The 22,191-nt window shown below is 36.8% G+C and overlaps 1 long non-coding RNA gene across 1 annotated transcript in view; it reads left to right on the top strand.

Moving 5' to 3' along the window:
- The window catches only part of LOC147353360 (uncharacterized), a 102,906-nt gene extending 80,944 nt beyond the window's left edge, over positions 1 to 21,962 (top strand). The window contains exon 3 of the long non-coding RNA XR_015145046.1: positions 21,404 to 21,962. This is a non-coding gene — a long non-coding RNA (uncharacterized LOC147353360). The remainder of the gene's footprint in view (positions 1 to 21,403) is intronic.
- Positions 21,963 to 22,191: the final 229 nt, after the last annotated feature.

Below are 22,191 nucleotides of genomic sequence, written 5' to 3'. Positions count from 1 at the left end.
TGAGGTTACAGTGAGAAAGTGGCCACCTATAAGTCTGAAAGTGGACCTTCTCCTGACACCAAATCTGCCCTCAGCTTAATATTGGACTTCCCAGGATCCAGAACTGTGAGAAATGAATCTTTATTGTTCATAAGTCACCTAGTCTATGGTATTTTTGTTACAGTAGACAAGCAGACTTAGACACATTCTAAAAGATACTTGATTGTGTACAATGAGAAAGCACAGAACTTGGAGGTAGAGAATCTGGGTTCAAATCCTGAATTTTATAGATAAGCTAGTGATTTTTACAATCATTGTTTTCTCCTCTGTCAAATGGGAATAGTGATATCTGCCTCATACATTTGTTAAAGGACTAAACTACTTTAAAACTTTCCCCCAAACATTGACCAACTAAATAAATGTAAGTTTAATTACAGTGTTGCTGATGTGTATAGTTTTTAAAATATCATGGCCAGTTATGTGTGAAGTGTTGGAAATTATATCCTTAACTATATGAATGGAAGATAATACAGTATCAGGAACAGAAAATGTCTGGTTAAATTGTATGCTGTGGAACATGTTTTAATTGAAAAACACAATTGATTTGTTTTATATTTTGCTAATCATCACCTACGTCAGCAGTTGATAAAGCATAAATTAAAATTTTAATGTGTCAACATTAAACCTATAAAGTCTTGTTAACAGCTGCCATAGCTGTCTCAAAATGTTAGCCTGCTGGATAAATATGTACTTAAGGAGACAGGAGCACGTGGCCTTCCCAGAGCCATGCTTCTAAATGTTACAGCAGTTCTAACATACTTTCAATTAAATAAAAATTAAAGCTCAGAAAATGTCACAAAAGGGTAGCCTAATATTTGATCATTAATGTGCTTATGCAAAGGGATATTTACAACTGTGCATTCAGAAGTGATCAACTCCCCTTTCCAAGTTCCATGAAGCCAAGGTTTAAGATAATGTTTAGATAAACTTTCCAGCAGAATTTCTAGGTAGTCTGTGCCCTATAGACTGATTTTGATTCTGATGAAGTATTGAAAGCCGTTTGTGTTGTAATTTTGTTTTTTGGTTCAACAACTAAAGCATTTCATGATTAGAGGCAATTAAGTTATTGTCCAAAAACACTAAAGATCACCTTGTCTGAGATCACCTCATCTTTCCTGAGTCATAAAAACACATAAAAGGTGAATTCATTAGCACTTTCAAATAGATCTACCTGAACCACCTGTGTGTTAAGATACTACAAAAAAAGTATTATTAGTATTAGAATTACCTTTGGACCCTAAATGTTAATAACTCTCTCTTCCACTTAAAGCATAACAGACCAGTCCCTTGTCCTTCCTCTGGTCATTTAAATGCAGTTGATGCTTACCCACAGGAAGAATAGTGAACAAGTGATCAGCTTAATTTATGTTATAAGCTAATGTGTCCTTATAGAAACTGTTCTGCTATTCAGCAACATTCCCTGCTTACAGTTAAATACTCTAGATCCCTTTTGCTTTTTCTCATAGCTCTTATTTGCCAACACTTTAACTATTATAAATAGGAAGCTTTCCACATTTTCCACATTCAGTGCATCAATTTCCATAGAACACAGTGTCATTTCCAGTGATTTTGGAGAATGGCATTGAAACATGTATAATATTGTGTAAGAAACAAATCACCAGTCCAGGTTTGATGCAGGATACAGGATGTTTGGGGCTGGTGCACTGGGCTGACCCAGAGGGATGGTACAGGGAAGGAGGTGGGAGGGGGTTTCAGGATGGGGAGCACATGTACACCTGTGGCGGATTCATGTTGATGTATGGCAAAACCAATATAATATTGTAAAGTAATTAGCCTCCAATTAAAATAAATTTAAATTTAAAAAAAGCAAGGAGATCAAACCACTCAGTCCTAAAGGAAATCAATCCTGAATATTCTTTGGAAGGGCTTATGCTGAAGCTCCAATAACTTTGGCCACCTGATGTGAAGACCCGACTCATTGGAAAAGACCTTGATGTTGGGAAAGATTAAGGGTAGGAGGAGAGGGAGTAACAGAGTATGAGATGGTTGGATGGCATCACCGACTCAAAGGACATGAGTTTGAGTGAACTTCGGGAGATAGTGAAGGACAGGGAAGCCTGGTGTGCTCCAATCCATGGGGTCGCAAAGAGTTGGACATGAGTGACTGAACTGAACTTAACACCCAGGATGCATTCACTACTCAGATCAGGATATAGGATGTTATCAGCATCTCAGTAGGCTCCCTTGTGTCCATTTCCAGTCAATATCCCTCCAAGGACCACCATATCTCTTCATGAGATATGTATATGTATATAAACATAAATATATCTCTTCATGAGATATGTATATGTATATAAACATAAATATATCTCTTCATGAGATATGTATATGTATATAAACATAAATATGTGTGTGTGTGTGTATATATGTATATATATAAATGCATTTTTTTTTTTTACTGGAAAAGGTCAGTTTTCATTCCGATCCCAAAGAAAGGCAATGCCATAGAATGTTCAAAGTACCGCACAATTGCACTCATCTCACAAGCTAGTAAAGTAATGCTCATAATTCTCCAAGCCAGGCTTTAGCAATATGTGAACTGTGAACTTCCTGATGTTCAAGCTGGTTTTAGAAAAGGCAGAGGAACCAGAGATCAAATTGCCAATATCCGCTGGATCATGGAAAAAGCAAGAGAGTTCCAGAAAAACATCTATTTCTTCTTTATTGACTATGCCAAAGCCTTTGACTGTGTGGATCACAATAAACTGTGGGAAATTCTGAAAGAGATGGGAATACCAGACCACCTGACCTGTCTCTTGAGGAATTTCTATGCAGGTCAGGAAGCAACAGTTAGAACTGGACCTGGAACAACAGACTGGTTCCAAATAGGAAGAGGAGTACGTCAAGGCTGTATATTGTCACCCTGTTTATTTAACTTATATGCAGAGTATATCATGAGAAATGCTGGACTGGAGGAAACACAAGCTGGAATCAAGATTGCCGGGAGAAATATCAATAACCTCAGATATGCAGATGACACCACTCTTATGGCAGAAAGTGAAGAGGAACTCAAAAGCCTCTTGATGAAAGTGAAAGTGGAGAGTGAAAAAGTTGGCTTAAAGCTCATATTCGGAAAACGAAGATCATGGCATCTGGTCCCATCACTTCATGGGAAATAGATGGGGAAACAGTGGAAACAGTGTCAGACTTTACTTTTTTGGGGCTCCAAAATCACTGCAGATGGTGATTGCAGCCATGAAATTAAAAGACACTTACTCACTGGAAGGAAAGTTATGACCAACCTAGATAGCATATTCAAAAGCAGAGACATTACTTTGCCAACAAAGATTCGTCTAGTCAAGGCTATGGTTTTTCCTGTGGTCATGTATGGATGTGAGAGTTGGACTGTGAAGAAGGCTGAGTGCCGAAGAATTGATGCTTTTGAACTGTGGTGTTGGAGAAGACTCTTGAGAGTCCCTTGGACTGCAAGGAGATCCAACCAGTCCATTCTAAAGGAGATCAGCCCTGGGATTTCTTTGGAAGGAATGATGCTAAAGCTGAAACTCCAGTACTTTGGCCACCTTATGCGAAGAGTTGACTCATTTGAAAAGACTCTGATGCTGGGAGGGATTGGGGACAGGAGGAGAAGGGGACGACAGAGGATGAGATAGCTGGATGGCATCACTGACTCGATGGACGTGAGTCTGGGTGAACTCCAGGAGTTGGTGATGGACAGGGAGGCTTGGCGTGCTGCGATTCATGGGGTCACAAAGAGTCGGACACGACTGAGCGACTGAACTGAACTGAACTGACATATACATATGTGCATACTTATATATTTCTGATTCAGAATCAGAGATAATTTCTTAGGAAAATCAGATTTTCTAATACTTAAAATCACAGATGAATTTTTCACCTGTTCTTAACTTTAGGTACTTTTTAACAGATTAAGAGCTTGTGGGAGTCCCAATTACAGTCAATTATAGTTTGATTGACTTACTTTGGGTTTTAAACACATAGAAGAATAACACCTAGAAGAGGTTATTCCTTTATAAAGAGAAAAAATTACAGTCCCGTGTCTATCAGATTTAGTGTTTTGTTCTTTTCATGGAAAATAGCCATGATGCTTGACTAGACATAGCAAACTATATAATATACCACTGAATCTATATATGGGAATTTCTGAATGAAAGTTGAGAGATATATTGAGAAAAGAAGGGGTGAGGGAAGGGTAAACACTTGAAATATAGAAAATGACATTGAAAATAACTATGCCTGATATGTAGCCAGAAGACTGTCTCAGTGTAGTCCTTTATTTTCCCCACATTTTACTGCAGAGTCTTTATAGAATATTCTGCTTATCTGGTACACTTTCCCTTCCCATTTTCATAGTTTTCTAAGCTATTTTTGAGTCTTTACTTTCCACATAACTTAAATTTATGCAAATCTCCTTTACCATGTTGATCTTGTTGGTGTTTCAATAGGAAGTGCTTTAAATGTATTTATTTTGGGAGAATTTGCATTTTTATGATATTAAATCTTCATTTTCAGGAAGCCTTTCCGTTTGTTATATACTTTTCTTCATATAGATCTTTTGCCTTTCTTCTGTTTAATATATTCCTACATTGTTTATTACTTTTTTCTAATGGGAATGGATTTTAAAATTTTGACTCATCTGTTTTGCTGGAGGGAAGAAAAATCCTGATTTTTGTATACTTATGTTATAACCTACTACTTTGCCACATTTCCTTATTGAACTCTAATATAATAATAATCGTCACCAAATAGGATACTTTTACATCTTCTAATGTGTCTGTAGGTTATCTAATTTTATTTTCATTATTGCAATTGCTAACACCTCCAGACTAGTTTTATTTATTTATTTATTTATTTTTATCTTTTTATTTTATTTTTATTTTATTTTTAAACTTTACATAATTGTATTAGTTTTGCCAAATATCAAAATGAATCCACCACAGGTATACATGATGATATATAGTATCTCTGTTTCTGTTTATTTGATATGTTTTTAGTGTTTCACTATTTAGGATGATGGTAATCATCTATTTCAGTAATCCATTTTTGTTATATTTAGATTGTTTCCCTCTCTTCCTACTTAACTTTGAGGTTTTACATTTTTAAAACTGGTTGCTAAGTTTTCCATTTTTTTGTGATATAAATGACACATGACATTGTATTAGTCCAAGATGTACAGCATATTGATTTGATATGTGTATGTATTACAAAATTATTTCTATAAGTTTAGTTAACATCTGTCATCTCATATGACTGCAAAATTTTATCTGATGCAAAATGTTAAGATCTACTCTCTTAGCAACTCGCAAATGTATAACACAATACTGTTAACTACAATCACCATGCCACACATTACATGTAGTTCTTTTTTTTTTTTTAATTTAACTTTACAATATTGTATTGGTTTTGCTATATATCAAAATGAATCTGCCACAGGTATACATGTGTTCCCCATTCTGAACCCTCCTCCCTCCTCCCTTCCCATACCATCCCTCTGGGTCGTCCCAGTAGACCAGCCCCAAGCATCCAGTATCGTGCATCGAACCTGGACTGGCGACTCGTTTCATATATGATATTATACATATTTCAATGCCATTCTCCCAAATCATCCCACCCTCTCCCTCTCCCACAGAGTCCAAAAGACTGTTCTGTACATCAGTGTCTCTTTTGCTGTCTCGTATACAGGGTTATTGTTACCATCTTTCTAAATTCCATATATATGCGTTAGTATACTGTATTGGTGTTTTTCTTTCTGGCTTACTTCACTCTGTATAATAGGCTCCAGTTTCATCCACCTCATTAGAACTGATTCGAATGTATTCTTTTTAATGGCTGAGTAATACTCCATTGTGTATATGTACCACTGTTTATAATACCCAGGGTATGGAAGCAACCTAGATGTCCATCAGCAGATGAATGGATAAGAAAGCTGTGGTACATGTAGTTCTTAAAGATTATTTTTACATTGCAGTGGGATCATCAGATTTTTTACCTTTCTTGAAAAAGCTATTCTATAGATTTTTCCTCTTTATAACATATTATTTTGATTGTACATCTTTCTATTCAGCATGCATGCTGAATGCAGGAACATGACTTAAGACATAGGAGTTTTTTTCACAAGATACTGAAAAAAAAATGATGGAGAAACTAGAAAGCAAGTCATATCAAGAACCAGTTTAGGGACCAGAAGGGATAAATTTGGAGTTAAGATGTCTCAAATGAACTGTGACTTGTTCTCAAGTATTTAGAGGACTGCAGTGTGGAAGAAGATATGGACCTGATCATTTTCTTCTAAAAAAATGGTTACCCCCGTCATTCCCAGCACCAACACCATAATCCATCAACCCAGTAGTTAAGACTGCTGAATGCTGAGGCAAGAACAAATGTAACCCATATTTATGTGTCAGGTGATATCCTTCTAATAGCTTTTGACTGGAAGAAGTAATCCAATATTTTATGTCTATTATGTGGCAGTGCTGGCCTTGGTGCCAGGAGCTGTGTCTTAATCATAATGCTCCTTTTTCATGCTAAATGTTTTCCCCTCATTATTTATCATTGTTTAACATCACCCAGTCCTCCTCTCAGTTCTGCACACAGGCTCCATGAGGACAGGAATTTTTCTGCTTTTTTTTGTTCATCACTATGACTCATCACACTAAAAAAAAATGCTGGTTATTTACCAGATGCTCAAAAACTATTTCTCAATTTTATTAATGAATTGTAACAAATATACTAACTGTGTGGCATATCCCAGTTAAACACAAATCATGCTTTAAAAATCAGTTATATATGGGATAAAAAGACCTGAAGCCGTAATGAGCTCCCAGTCAGTAGAAGTATTCTCGCAAAGGTTATTGACAAAGATTTAATACTGCACTCAAAAACTAGGATGTGGTACTGATACCAAGGTAATCCCAAGAAAATGGTTGGTACAGGTGATTAAAAAAAAAAGTTCTTTCTATGTTCATTTTCCATTACTTGCTTACTGTTTACAAAGTTTTATGTTTGCCTGACAACATGCATACATACACATTTGTGCATACATACACATATACATAATGCACACACACATTGTTTCTCATTACCCACCAATGATTTATTAAAATGGCTGTATGGTTTTATGGAATTTTCCAGGATTCCTTTTATATGTCACACAAGTGTTTGAAACTTGGAGTATGACTGCTTTTGGATTCATTATTTTAAGTCATTCCATAACTTTTATGTAACATAATAAATGTGGACTTTATTTGCTTCTGGGGAAAAAGTTAAATTTTGCATGCATTCATAACTAACCAAAGTACAAAGTAATTAACACTTTTCAATGCTTTCTGATAAGTGCAGCCATAACATAACAATTAAGCTCTCAAAATTCACAAAGAAGATACAGGAAATTATACTCTCTAAATTCTATATTAAAATTTAGAAATCTTGTTTTAGGTGTCTATAGAGTATGCATGTGTGTATTAGGAGAAAAAAAGTTCAATTTAGTTTAAAGTTTTAATTAGAGAACCTACAATCAGGTAATACTGAATGGTTATTTAAAATCTTCAAGCTTGAGCTGAATGATTTTTACCAGTAAAAATATGTTAATATTCTTAATTAAATATAGATCTAAAGAAGCTTTTAAAATGCTTTAACATAAAAACTATCCCCTTCTAACCCCACCTAACACCCACCTTTTTCAGTGTACAATTAAGAATTAGGAAATTTGATAAATGAATGTATTAATTATACCTAATTACATGATTACAAATATTTAGTCTTTCAAAATATGGTGTTTAGGTTTTTTTTCTCTTAATTCTGTCATTTTAGTACAATTTGAAGTCACATCTGTCTAAAATATTACATATCATCTAGTCATCATCATCAACAATTCTTGACTCTGAATTTGATTGCAATGGGACATGACAGGAGAATCTCATAACAATATTGCTGATTTACAAACTTTTGGATTACAGGTTCAGTCACTGATCACAAGAGTAAGGGATACAGATCAGATTTCTCTCCATCTCTCCTACTGCAGATTGTGGTATGCTAGGATTGTAACATATAAAATTATAGCATGATAAAATTATAACACAATTGTTAGCAGTATGATGAAATTATAACCAGTTGAAATATATTTTATATATTTAATAGTGATAGTATACTAAATACAGGAGAGCTTTTATTTTATTTTAAAATATTTAAAATAAGTATTTCTGGTTCCATCTCTTTAGCTTTATGGCCTCAATAAAACTCTGTGACTACTCTGCCTCTACAGATATTGATGACAACTTAGGTTGTAATGAGAAGAGAATATTTGAACAAATAGATTGCTTAGACTACTGACTAGTCCTTACATGTTCTGAGTAAATTATAACATGATATCTTATTTTTATGGTGCCCATTTTAGTAGATTAAAATGGAGTTAAATATCTAAATCACAAACATGGAAAAACAGATAATATTATACTGAGGGCAACTTAATGAATCTAATATAAACTATCAAGTGATCAAGAACATCCTCAAGAAAAAGAAATGCAAAAAGGCAAAATGGTTGCCTGAGGAGACTTTACAAATAGCTGAGAAAAGAAGAGAAGAGAAAGGCAAAGGAGAAAAGGAAAGATCAGTTCAGTTCAGTTCAGTTGCTCAGTCATGTCCAACTCGTTGCGACCCCATGAATCGCAGCATGCCAGGCCTCCCTGTCCATCACCAACTCCCGGAGTTCACTCAGACTCACGTCCATTGAGTCGGTGATGCCGTCCAGCCATCTCATCCTCTGTCGTCCCCTTCTCCTCCTGCCCTTAATCCCTCCCAGCATCACAGTCTTTTCCAATGAGTCAACTCTTCTCATAAGGTGGCCAAAATACTGGAGTCTCAGCTTTAGCATCATTCCTTCCAAAGAAATCCCAGGGCTGATCTCCTTTAGAATGGACTGGTTGGATCTCCTTGCAGTCCAAGGGACTCTCAAGAGTCTTCTCCAACACCACAGTTCAAAAGCATCAATTCTTCGGCACTCAGCCTTCTTCACAGTCCAACTCTCACATCCATACATGAGCACTGGAAAAACCATAGCCTTGACTAGACAGACCTTTGTTGGCAAAGTAATGTCTCTGCTTTTCAATATACTATCTAAGGTTGTTCATAACTTTCCTTCCAAGGAGTAAGCATCTTTTAATTTCATGGCTGCAATCACCACCTGCAGTCATTTTTGAGCCCCCAAAAATAAAGTCTGACACTGTTTACACTGTTGCTCATCTGTTTCCCATGAAGTGATGGGACCAGATGCCATGATCTTGGTTTTCTGAATGTTGAGCTCTAAGCCAACTTTTTCACTCTTCTCTTTCACTTTCATCAAGAGGCTTTCTAGTTCCTCTTCACTTTCTGCCATAAGGGTGGTGTTATCTGCATATCTGAGACAGACCCATTTGAATGCAGAGTTCCAAAGAATAGCAAGGAGATAAGAAGGCCTTCCTTAATGATCAGTGCAAACAAACAGAGGAATGATAAAATGGGAAAGACTAGAGCTCTCTTCAAGATAATTAGAGATACCAAGGGAATATTTCATGCAAAGACAGGCACAATAAAGGACAGAAATTATATGGATGTAACAGAAGTGAAGATATTAAGAAGAGGTGGCAAGAATACACAGAACTATACAAAAAAGATCTTCATGATCCAGATAACCACAATGGTGTGATCACTCATCTAGAGCCAGACATTCTGGAATATGAAGTCAAGTGGGTCTTAGGAAGGATCACTATGAACAAAGCTAGTGGAGGTGATGGGATTCCAGTTGAGCTACTTCAAATCGTAAAAGATGATGCTGTGAAAGTGCTGCACTCAATATGCCAGCAAATTTGGAAAACTTAGCCGTGTTCACAGAACTAGAAAAGGTCAATTTTCATTCCAATCCCAAAGAAAGGCAATGCCAAAGAATGTTCAAACTATTGCACAATTGTACTCATCTCACACACCAGCAAAGTAATGCTCAAAATTTTCCAAGTCAGGCTTCAAAAGTACCTAAAACATGAGCTTCCACATGTTCAAGTTGGATTTTAAAAAGACAGAGGAACCACAGATCAAATTGCCAACATTTGTTGTGTCATAGAAAAAGCAATAGAGTTCCAGAAAAAGCATCTACTGTTTTATTGACTACACCAAAGCCTTTGACTGTGTGGATCGCAACAAACTATGGAAAATTCTTAAATAGATGGGAATACCAAATCACCTCACCTGCCTCCTGTGAAATCTGTATGCAGATCAAGAAGCAACAGTTAGAACCAGACATGGAACAATGATCTGGTTCCAAATTGGGAAAGGAGTACATCAAGGCTGTTTATTGTCACCCTGCCCTGCTTATTTAACTTGTATGGAGAGTGCATCATGTGAAATGCCAGGGCGAATGAAGCACAAGCTGGAATCAAGATTGCTGAGAAAAATATCGATAACCTCAGATACTCAGATGATACCACCCTTAAGGCAGAAAGCGAAGAAGAACTAAAGAGCATCTTGATGAAAGTGAAAGAGGAGAGTGAAAAAGTTGGCTTGTAACTCAACATTCAAAAAACTAAGATCATGGAATCTGTTCCCATCACTTCTTGGCAAATAGATGGAGAAACAATGGAAACAGTGACAGACTTTATATGTTGGGGCTCCAAAATCACTGCAGATTGTGACTGCAGCCATGAAATTAAAAGACACTTCCCACTTGGAAGAAAAGTTATGACTAATATAAACAGCATATTAAGAAACATAGGCATTACTTTGCTGGCAAAGGTCCATCTAGTCAAAACTATGGTTTTTCCAATATCATATATGGATGTGAGAGTTGGACTGTAAAGAAAGCTGAGCAGTGAATAATTGTTGCTTTTGAATTGTGGTGTTGGAGAAGACTCTTGAGAATCCCTTGGACTGCAAGGAGATCCAACCAGTCAATCATAAAGGAAATCCATCTTGAATATTCATTGGAAGGACTGATGCTGAAGCTGAAACTCCAATACTTGGGCCACCTGATGCAAAGAACTGACTCATTGGAAAAGACCCTGATGCTAGAAAAGATTGAAGGCAGAAGGAGGAGGGGATGACAGAGGATGAGATAGTTGAATGGAATCTCCAACTCAATGGACATGAGTTTGAGCAAGCTCCAGGAGTTGGTGATGGAGAGGGAAGCCTGGCGTGCTGCAGTTCACAGGGTCTCAAGAGTCAGACATAACTGAATGACTGAACTAAGCTGAACCGAGTATTAACTTTGAAACCAAACCTCATGTGTTTCATAAGTGAGAATAAGAAGAAAATTCTTCTAATTTTACGTTGTAGAGTTTATCTTTTGTGTGGGTTCTAAATGTCAGGATACAGTTGCTAAAGCTACCAATATATTTATTTATATTATTAAAGGCTTTGTGTATATTCAATATTATTTACATGTACATAATTTGTGTGTATTTATGTATGTGTATACACACAGAGACACAGACTTCATGACCTTTTCAGGATTTGTGCCTTCCTGATTGGACAGTTTCTCCTGTTCTCCTTTCCAATTAAAGGAAAGAATTTGCCATGTGAGCAAGGGAGGGGAGATACAAATATGTTTTCTCAAAGGTGGTTTCCAGTAATCCATTTGTATGGAATACTGAAAAGGTCAATGTAATACAGCATGCTCTCTAATTCTTTGGAAATATAAGGCATTAAAATTCTGATGCCTCATTCAAGGTTGTAATGAGAATATAACACAAATTGAACCTATTATTTTGACAGTGATAGTAATGAGAATGAAAAATGAAATAAACTTAATGACACTGCAAGTGACTTTTTTATTTCAAAATTTCTGAACTTTCTTACTGTCTATTTTGCAAAGGGCGAGCATAATATACACATAAATACTAAATTCTTTAAAACAGAGAATTTTAAATAGGATAGTTTAAAAACTAAAAAAAAGTTTTGGGTTTAATTGTGTAAAATCAGACTCCTAGAAGACCTCTTATTTGATGCTGATTCTCATCATGGAGAAGAAATTTTCTGAAAGTTTTCAAAATAAAAGCAGCAAAGCAGTCGCTTCTCTGGGGGTTCATTGGTCAAGAATCTGCCTTGCAGTGCAGGGGACAAGGGTCCCCTGCAGGTCCCTTCCCTGCTTGGGGAGCTGAAACCCCACATGTTGCGGAGTAACTAAGCCCATGTGCCACATGCAACAACTACTAAAATCCATGCACCCTGCAGCTTGTGCACCCAGTACTGAGCCCACGCTCATGACTAACGTGTCTGTGCACTGCAACGAAAGGTCCTGTATAAGGTAATGAAGATCATGTGTGCCCCAACTAAGACCCAACACAGCCAAATAAACATTAACTTTTTTTTATAAAAAACAACAAAGGTTTATATAAAATTATAGAATTTAGAGTTATAAAAGTAATTAATATGTTAACTCTTTGCATAAATCAAGTGAAGAGAGATTGAAAGACATCCTTAAATCCTAAAGCAGAGACCAGAATTCAGCCTTCTCAATCCCTATCTTATGCTTCACTTAGTATGTCCCTTTTCAAATAATTAGCAGCTGTCTGCTATTGCCAGCAACCATCCTGTCTTATTTCCATCCATAAAATAAAAAGTAAAATAAAACACAAAGTGAAAGTGTTAGTCACTCAGTCATGTCTGACACTTTTGTGACTCCACGGACTGTAACCTGCCAGGCTCCTCTGTCCATGGGATTCCCCAGACAAAAATACTGGAATGGGTTGCCTTTCCTTCTCCAGGGGATTTTCCTGACCCAGTGATTGAACCTGAGTTCCCAGCATTGGCAGGCAATTTCTTTACCATCTCAGCCATCAGGGAAGCTCTAAAATAAATAAAATCCTACCATTTCTACAAAGAGAAAAGGAATTCTAATATTATCTTCATGATTTTGCAGCTATAGAAAAACAAAGACAATCCATTCTTCCCTTACAATGTCTTTGAAAACTTTTCACTGTTTGGCTATATCCAGAGCTGAGATGTTGGTTGACTACAGAGAAGGGTAGCTGCTAGTGAATTTGATCACTGCTGACAACAAAATTGGATCTCTTTATGCCCAAAGTGTACTTTGTACCAAGAGAGGTTTAGGTGGATGGGCTTCGTTGATCAAAGTTGGGTGATCTCTCTACATGGCTAAGGTATGATGAATGTCCTCTTTCTAAGTATATGTTATGTGCATTTATTTTTGTACTCTTTTTTTTTAACCTATTTCAGCTTAAAAGAGAGGTATATTGATAAACTGTTTACTTGTGAACCAGGATAGACAGTACTTCCTAATTATCCAAATCAGTGATCCTTTTTTAATTTTTACCCTTATGATATGGAGTCATAATTTTATTCATTGTCTCATTCTACCAATATTGTGCACCGACTTTCTGTAAGCTTCAATTCAAAAAGTGAGCAGGAAGCCATGCTTCCTGCCTTCAGGGAGAGTAACGGTAAGAGAGACAATAAGCATTTAAGTATGAAATTAATAGTAATTAGGTTACATCAGTGGTAAGTGATGTATAAGGGAGTTAAAAGTAATGATGAAAGTATATCATAGACAATGTGTTTACTGTTATAAAGCTAGTATCAAGGACAGTGTGTGGTACATAGTGGACCCTTAATGAATTTATATTGAATGAATTTGACCTGCTCAGGAATGACCTATCTCACAAATCCCTACTTCAATTTTGGTCTGGGGATGAGCAGAGTTAAGTAATTAGTGGAGACGGTGAGGTAGAGAAAAGCCATTGAAAAGACTCTGTGGATCAAGAATCATGCTGGGTTCAAGGACCCAAAAAAAGGCCAGGGTTTCTGAGATCTCAGAGGACTGAATATGTATTAAAAGAGAAAAAGGAAGACAGCTGGCAAAAGACAAACTGAGTTAGAGATAAATAGGGCCAAGACTGTACAGAGCATTGTGGACTATATAAAAGGAGAATATCCCTGAAGTAACGGGTAGCCATTGAATATTTTAGGTGGGTGAAAGAGTAAGTGATCTCATCAGTTTTATTTTCCTATTTTTTTTTAATTAATCTTTGGGAATAAAATCCAATCCAACTTCTAGCTCATTTAAAGGGACGACTGCTTGGTGCTAATCTGAAATAATTCTCCTCCATATTAAGCCCTTGAAAGTATCTTTGCTCCCGTTTTCATTCAAGATTGTCTTCTTAGACTTTTTGAAACATTAAACATGTAAAAATTTCCATAAATAATTGTTATATACCCTCTGTTTTGGAACATTTAGGATCTGATGGATTAAAAGGGACTTAGACTCTCTGGATAAAAACTTAGGCCCAGACAAGTATTGTTGGATACAAGAAAGCGTGAAGAGCATTGAGAAATGGTAGGAAGCAGAACAGAGGGAACCTGACAGGAAAAAGGGAAACAAAGAGATACTAAATCCTGGATAGATGAGTATAACCTAAGACTTAGAAGAGAGTTAGTCCTCCATGACTATGCATGAATGGACACAGAGGATGGGGAGTCACAAACAAAAACTTGTTACCAGCCTGGATTGTATTCATTGTAGGATGTGCTCAGTCACTCAGATGTGTCCAACACTGTTGCAAACCCATGGACTGCAGCACACCAGGCTCTTCTGTCCATGGGATTTTCCAGGCAAAAATACTGGAGTGGGTTGCCATGCCCTTCTCCAGGGCACCTTTCTGACCCAAGGATTGAACCCTCGTCTTGAGTCTCCTGCACTAGCATGTGAATTCTTAAACCACTGTCCCAACTAGGAAGTGTAGTATAGAGAAGGACAGTTTATAATTGGATCAAATCAGAACAACTTGTATAATTAAAGCCATGGGGAGAGACAATGCAAAGGAAAAAAAAGAATCCCATCATACTGGGCAGTAGACCAGAAACAATTATGTTTATAATGTAAATGTCTGTGTGTGTGTGTGTGTGTGTGTGTATGCTAATACATGTTGTATATATTCAATTATAAATAAGAAAATTCTCAGATAATACAATTGTTTATCAATTAAATCATTAAGGGTATGACTGAATGCCTAACATGTTCCAAGAACATAGGTGAACTAAATGCATTTTGTATTCTTCATTATCATACCCTGCTATAATCTCTGATGTTTTCATGTGTCCCTTCAAATTAAAAGTAATTCCCTTAAGTTATTGAGACAAGCAAGTCTTATTCTGCTAGTACTTCCTGCTTTTGCTCCTGGGGCTAAGTCGCTTCAGTCGTGTCCAGCTCTGTGCGACCCCATAGACGGCAGCCCACCAGGCTCCCCCGTCCCTGGGATTCTCCAGGCAAGGACACTGGAGTGGGTTGCCATTTCCTTCTCCAATGCATGAATGTGAAAAGTGAAAGTGAAGTCACTCAGTCGTGTCCGACTCCTAGCGACCCCATGGACTGCAGCCTACCAGGCTCCTCCGTCCATGGGATTCTCCAGGCAAGAGTACTGGAGTGGGGTGCTAGTATTTCTACAGTGTCACAAAGTCATAGAAAATGAGAGGTCTAAAATAGTCCTTTTGAATAGACCAAATCTGAACTCCATATACATGTAACTGTCCTACCCTCTAATGCCTCTCCCGCAGTGACACTGATTCTGCAGTTTACCATGATACTGTAAGCTTTTCATCTCATGCACCCTGGGGTACCCCTATCAAACCACATGTTCAGCTTGGCACAACTCTATAGCTGTTCTGTAAATTTGCTGAGACTCTATAACTCTGTTTATGGATAAGCTCTGCAGCTCCCTGCAGGATACAGCTCTTTGCTGAAACTTAACAATTTAGCAAAGGTTCTGACACCAGGTTGAGCCTTCACCTGTCCTCTTCTTTTCCTGGAAATTGACCTTTATTCATAGTCCTAGATGATATAGGAATCACTGGTCTAAAATCAAAAATCATGCGTCCACCTTTGGAGATAATTCAGCCTTTCATCAGCATTGCTTGGAGTTATTTTTGGGACCCCATTCAGCATGTGATTTTTTTTTTTTTCTTTGTACTCATGTTAGAGTGGAAACCCAAGCAACATGTTCTGTTAGAGAGTGTCTATGATTGTGCTGGTTTCCCCATGTTCTTCTTCTCAACTCTCCATTTTACTCATGATTCATGTTGTACTTGAGTGAGTTTTATGACTGATCTTTTTCAGGCATTACATGTAAGTGTCCCTACTCTAGTCTTTGCCTTCTGACATGCTTGTTAGGCTATTCTGACTCATTGCCATAGAGAGAGAAAAATTTTGTGTGTGCCTGTGCATGTTTTTTTACTCTGCTTTTATACTTTTATTTTCTCTCCTAAAAAAAAATATCCTTTGGCTGCCTAACATCTACTTATATTTTTGGATTTTAACTTAAATATTACTTCTTCCATAAACTCAAGACTTGGTTAGAAGCATCATGCATGTATCACTGTTGTATCCTGCGGATCACAATCATTTCATTTGTAATTTGTCTCTATCCACCTATGTACCTTTTATGTGTGTAATCATTTACTTCTTTTATCTCTCAGTCTGAGAGCCAGAATTATCTGTATTTATTCAACACTATATCTTAAATTTCTATTAGTAAGCCTTAAATAAACTTGATGTTTTGAATACATTGTGTATTATATTTGTCAATCTATCTATCTATATTTAGAGAGGTCAAGTAAAGCTTTTAAATAAACATGAAGAACTAAGTATAATCACTGATATAATTTAAAATGAAATAAAAAATATATGATTTTTCGCTTTTGCCTCTTGATGATAAAATTAATAATCTTTTAAAAAATTAAATCCTTAAATACTATAAAATAGTCCCTAAAACCATAATTGTCTTTGTGGGCCTCTAAAAGATCCAGATAATCATGATGGTGTGATCACTGACCTAGAGCCAGACATCCTGGAATGTGAAGTCAAGTGGGCCTTAGAAAGCATCACTATGAACAAAGCTAGTGGAGGTGATGGAATTCCAGTTGAGCTATTTCAAACCCTGAAAGATGATGCTGAGAAAGTGTTGCACTCAATATGCCAGAAAATTTGGAAACTAAGCAGTGGCCACAGGACTGGAAAAGGACAGTTTTCATTCCAGTCCCAAAGAAATGCAATGCCAAAGAATGCTCAAACTACTGCACAATTGCAGTCATTTCACACGCTAGTAAAGTAATGCTCAAAATTCTACAAGCCAGGCTTCAGTAATACGTGAACCGTGAACTTCCTGATGTTCAAGCTGGTTTTAGAAAAGGCAGAGGAACCAGAGATCAAATTGCCAACATCCGCTGGATCATGGAAAAAGCAAGAAAGTTCCAGAAAAACATCTATTTCTGCTTTATTGACTATGTCAAAGCCTTTGACTGTGTGGATCACAATAAACTGTGGAAAATTCTAAAAGAGATGGGAATACCAGACCACCTGACCTGCCTCTTGAGAAACCTGTTTGCAGGTCAGGAAGCAACAGTTATAACTGGACATGGAACAACAGATTGGTTCCAAATAGGAAAAGGAGTACGTCAAGGCTGTATATTGTCACCCTGCTTATTTAACTTCTATGCAGAGTACATCATGAGAAACGTTGGTCTGGAAGAAGCACAAGCTGGAATCAAGATTGCCGGGAGAAATATCAATAACCTCAGATATGTAGATGACGCCACACTTATGGCAGAAAGTGCGGAGGAACTAAAAAACTTCTTGATGAAAATGAAAGAGGAGAGTTAAAAGGTTGGCTTAAAGCTCAACATTCAGAAAACGAAGATCATGGCATCTGGTCCCATCACTTCATGGGAAATAGATGGGGAAACAGTAGCTGACTTTAGTTTTTTGGGCTCCAAAATCACTGCAGATGGTGATTCCAGCCATGAAATTAAAAGATGCTTACTCCTTGGAAGGAAAGTTATGACCAACCTAGAGAGCATATTGAAAAGCAAAGACATTACTATGCCAACAAAGGTCTTTCTAGTCAAGGCTATGTTTTTTCCAGTGGTCATGTATGAATGTGAGTTTTGGACTATAAAGAAAGCTGAGTGCCAAAGAAATGATGCTTTTGAACTGTGGTGTTGGAGAAGACTCTTGACAGTCCCTTGGACTGCAAAGAGATCCAACCAGTCCATCCTAAAGGAGACCAGTCCTGGGTGTCCATTGGAAGGAATGAGGCTGAGGCTGAAACTCCAGTACTTTGGCCACCTCATTCGAAGAGTTGACTCATTAGAAAAGACTCTGATGCTGGGAGGGATTGGGGGCAGGAGGAGAAGGGGACGACAGAGGATGAGATGGCTGGATGGCATCACCGACTCGACGCACTTGAGTTTGTGTGAACTCTGGGAGTTGGTGATGGACAGGGAGGCCTGGCGTGCTGTGATTCATGGGGTCGCAAAGAGCCGGACACAACTGAGCAACTGAACTGAACTGAATTGAATATCCCAGAAAGGCATAAAAAAAACCCAATGGATGTAAGTCCAATTAAGCCAAGTCTCAATTCCTTGCTGGGTGTAAGATCTTATATGTCATCTTTCTATGAGTGAGTGCTTTAAATATTTTTAATGCAGACAATTTTGTGAGAAATGATAGATTGTTTTGTTTACTATGTTGTTTTTCAATCTCCTAGGCAAGTAAAATAATAAGAAAAAGACTGTAAATATTTGGTTAATTCATTGATTTCTCTTTAAACAGGCAGTCTAACTTGGATACATTTGGTATTGTTTATACAGCAGAAACTAGAATGACAGCATTTCCACTACAGCAACCAAGAAACCTCTACATGATTTTTCTAATTATACCTCTAAATTTTCAGAAGTGTATTTCCAATAGATAGATATTAATGGGGCCTAAATAGCACATATTTTAACTTATCTACTCTTCTTTTGTTATACAGTGACTTACTGTCAGATTCACTTACTGAGTTGCTGAAAGAACAATGAATTCATTGAAAGCTTAGCATTCATTAAGTTGTTTTTTTTGTTTTGTTTTGTTTTTTTTTTTAATGTTTGGTCACTGGGGATCATATAAGTCTTGTTTGAGGTCTGTTCCTTTCCAAGTATAAAATTAATGCATTAACTGATCATTATAAGGAAGCTTTCCTAAGTCCTTTCCTAAATCAAATACTTAACATTAAGGTTTCTTCCTCTGATTATCAGCTTTTAAACAATGTCTTCCTGTTCACATTGACCTTGATTTGTGTTTTTAAATGACAGCAATTACAGTAATGATATCTTGCTTCTGAATAGGACTTTAGAGGAAATTACTAGATAATATGTCCCTGTAGAAATTTCTTAAGTACTTATTTACTTAAAATGAGGAAATAGATAATTTACTTAGAACATCCAAATAAGATGTGCATTCTAATACTATGTAAAAAAGAAAAAAATCTGAACTCCTATAAAAGGTAAAGTTGTAAAGTATGTGTCTGATGAAATATGAGGAAATATGAAATAATGATTTACAGATTTTATAATAACATACAAAAAATAACAGTAATAAAATCCTAATGTGCAGAATTTTGGAAAAGACAGTAGATATTAATTTGGAAAAATTAAAAACTAAAATATAACAACAAGGAAGAAGAGCAGAAATTCATATTCATATCTCACCCACTATACCAATACTTAGGAGTTGGGCTTCTTGATTCGTTTTAGCTGAGTATACCTAAGTATGAAAGTAAACACTAACTTGTATCAAGCTTCTGTTGTGATTTACTCATCCTGGGTGACATATGTTGATTTCTCTCATTTAATCTTATGTATTAGCAAGCTAAATTTACAGATGAGAAAAGTGACATTAAGAAATCTCATTAACTTGTAAAGGCCAGTTATTTAGTTAGTAATTAGAGGTGACCATCATAATCCAGCTCAGTTTTTTTTTCCTGATTCCCAAGATTTACTTGCCATTCTCCTTTGCATTTCTAGATTTGAGAAAGCTGGAGGAATATATTATCCATCCATCTGTCTTAAACCTGGTTAGATATTAACTCATTGCTGCTCATTTGGCTATCACTGAAAATTCAAGACACATTTTGCAATGGCTATATATTTGCTGTATACATGCAATTGGTATATATGTATGTGTGTATATATACATATATATATATACACACACACACATACATACATACATATGGGCTTCCCAGGGGATGCAATGATAAAGAATCTGGCTGCCAGTGCAGGAGACCCCAGAGATGTGGATTCAATCCCCCGGGTCAGGAAGATCCCTTGGAGAAGGAAATGGCAACCCACTCCAGTATTCTTGCCTGGGAAATCCCATGGACAGAGGCTGGCAGTTACAGTCCATTGGATCACAGAGTTGAACACAACTGAGCATGATCATGAGCCTATATATATATATATATTTCAATATACATGTGTACATTTGTGTGTGTGTGTGTATATATATATATATATCTCCCAATAGGGATAATATATAAATAGATTAAGAGTCCAGTGGGTGTCAGAGGGCTTCCCTGATAGCTCAGTTGGTAAAGAATCTGCCTGCAATGCAGAAGACCCTAGTTTGATTCCCAAGTTGGGAAGATCCACTGGAGCTTTAATATTGCTTAATTCATTTACTTCTCATGATAACATTGTGTAATGTCTTCACTATCTTATTTCAAGATGAGAAAACTAGAAAGAATTCACACATCAAACGTATAAAACTGGGATTCCCACTCAGGTTTTGTGATTCCAAGGTTTATCGGAACTTTACTGTTTTTCCATGTTCGGACCATTCAACAATTGATAAAGAACATGGGAAAATGCCTTTGAAAAGGAAAGCCTGAAGTATGAGTGTCAATCCAGAAAAGGATGGGAAATAAATATTTTTTTCATTATCAAATTACTATGTGAATTTAGACATATCTCCCTGAGGCAGTATGTTATAATCAGTGAAAGGGTAAAGTTACATACTTCCTGCAAGCTAGATAGATGACAAAACAGAAATTATCTAGCAATTATTTGACAGTATTTACAAGCAGCAATGGACACTACAATATGCTACCTGTTTGGAATACAGCAAGTAAAATACAAATATTGTCTGATCCCTTAAAGAGCTTTCACACAATAAATAGTATCTAATGTTACTTGTGGGCTTCCCAGTTGGCTCAGTGGTAAAGAATCCACTTGCCAATGCAGGAGACACACAGGAGACTCAGGTTCGATCCCTGAGTTGGGAAGATCGTCTGGAGAAGGAAATGGTATCCCACTCCAGTATTCTTTCCTGTAAAATCCCCCAGACAGAGGAGCCTGGAGGACTACATTCCATGGGATCACAAAGAGTCAGAAATGACTTGGCGATGAGCAGGAGCACAAGACTGTTACTTGTATTATTTTTTGTTTACTGTTATTCTGGAAGCAGTTGTCCTAAATAAGTAATAGAAAGAGGAAAATCTTGTGCACAAAATAGATGGTTAAAAGGGCAATATTTCTTCTCTAATTGTTACCTTTCCAACTTTTCACACAGATTTCTGTATTACAAGCCAATTGAGATGACAGCAAAGTGCTAGTGGAAGACTCCCATTTAAAGCTTTACAAGTTTGCAGGAAGAAACACAATGCTGTCTTGACTGCTGTTGCCGGGGGTGTATTGTTCTCATGTTAAATTTCTTTTAGAATCCATCACCTTGCACCTGGGAATATAGTTGCCAAATAAAGTAAGCACTCCAACCCGAGGATTATATTGTAGAATAGGAGCAGCCATTATTTCTGACAGACACAAGTAATTGTAAACAAAATAGCCCTGATGTACTGTTAGACGATATGAAAATGACTCTTGACATAGAAGATTGAATATGGGGAAAGCATTCAGTATGTGCAGTGGCAAATTTAGGGGAAAAAAAAAAAATAACCTCTACAGCATGCATCTCGCAGATCACAACAATTAAACATGTTCTTTCAAGTCTGTTCTGTGCAGGGATAGTTTAGAGGGTTGGATGGAAGTAGATTGTTAGTTACTAGATTTGGTCAATTTTGTGTTGTCCTTTTTATGACATGCAATAAATTATAGCATTGTGGTTAAGAAAATAGACTTTATTTATTTACAGATGTTGTTTTATTTTCATTTTAAAAAATATATATTTATTTGGCTACACTATATCTTATTTGTAGCACTCAGGATCTTCTATCTTTGTTGCGACATGCAGAACCCTTAGTCGCACCATGTGAATTCTTGGTTGATGCATATGTGGGATCTAGTTTCCTGTACAGAGATTGAACCTGGGCCCCTACATTGGGAGCGTGAAGTCCTAGACAC

The sequence above is a fragment of the Bos grunniens genome, chromosome 18 (genome assembly GCF_055505025.1).
Source record: "Bos grunniens cultivar Pamir isolate PY7600 chromosome 18, Bosgru_T2T1.0, whole genome shotgun sequence".
NCBI classification, from domain to species: Eukaryota; Metazoa; Chordata; class Mammalia; order Artiodactyla; family Bovidae; genus Bos; species Bos grunniens.
Note: the sequence above shows the minus strand (reverse complement) of the source record. Positions and strands in the feature narration are given on the sequence as shown.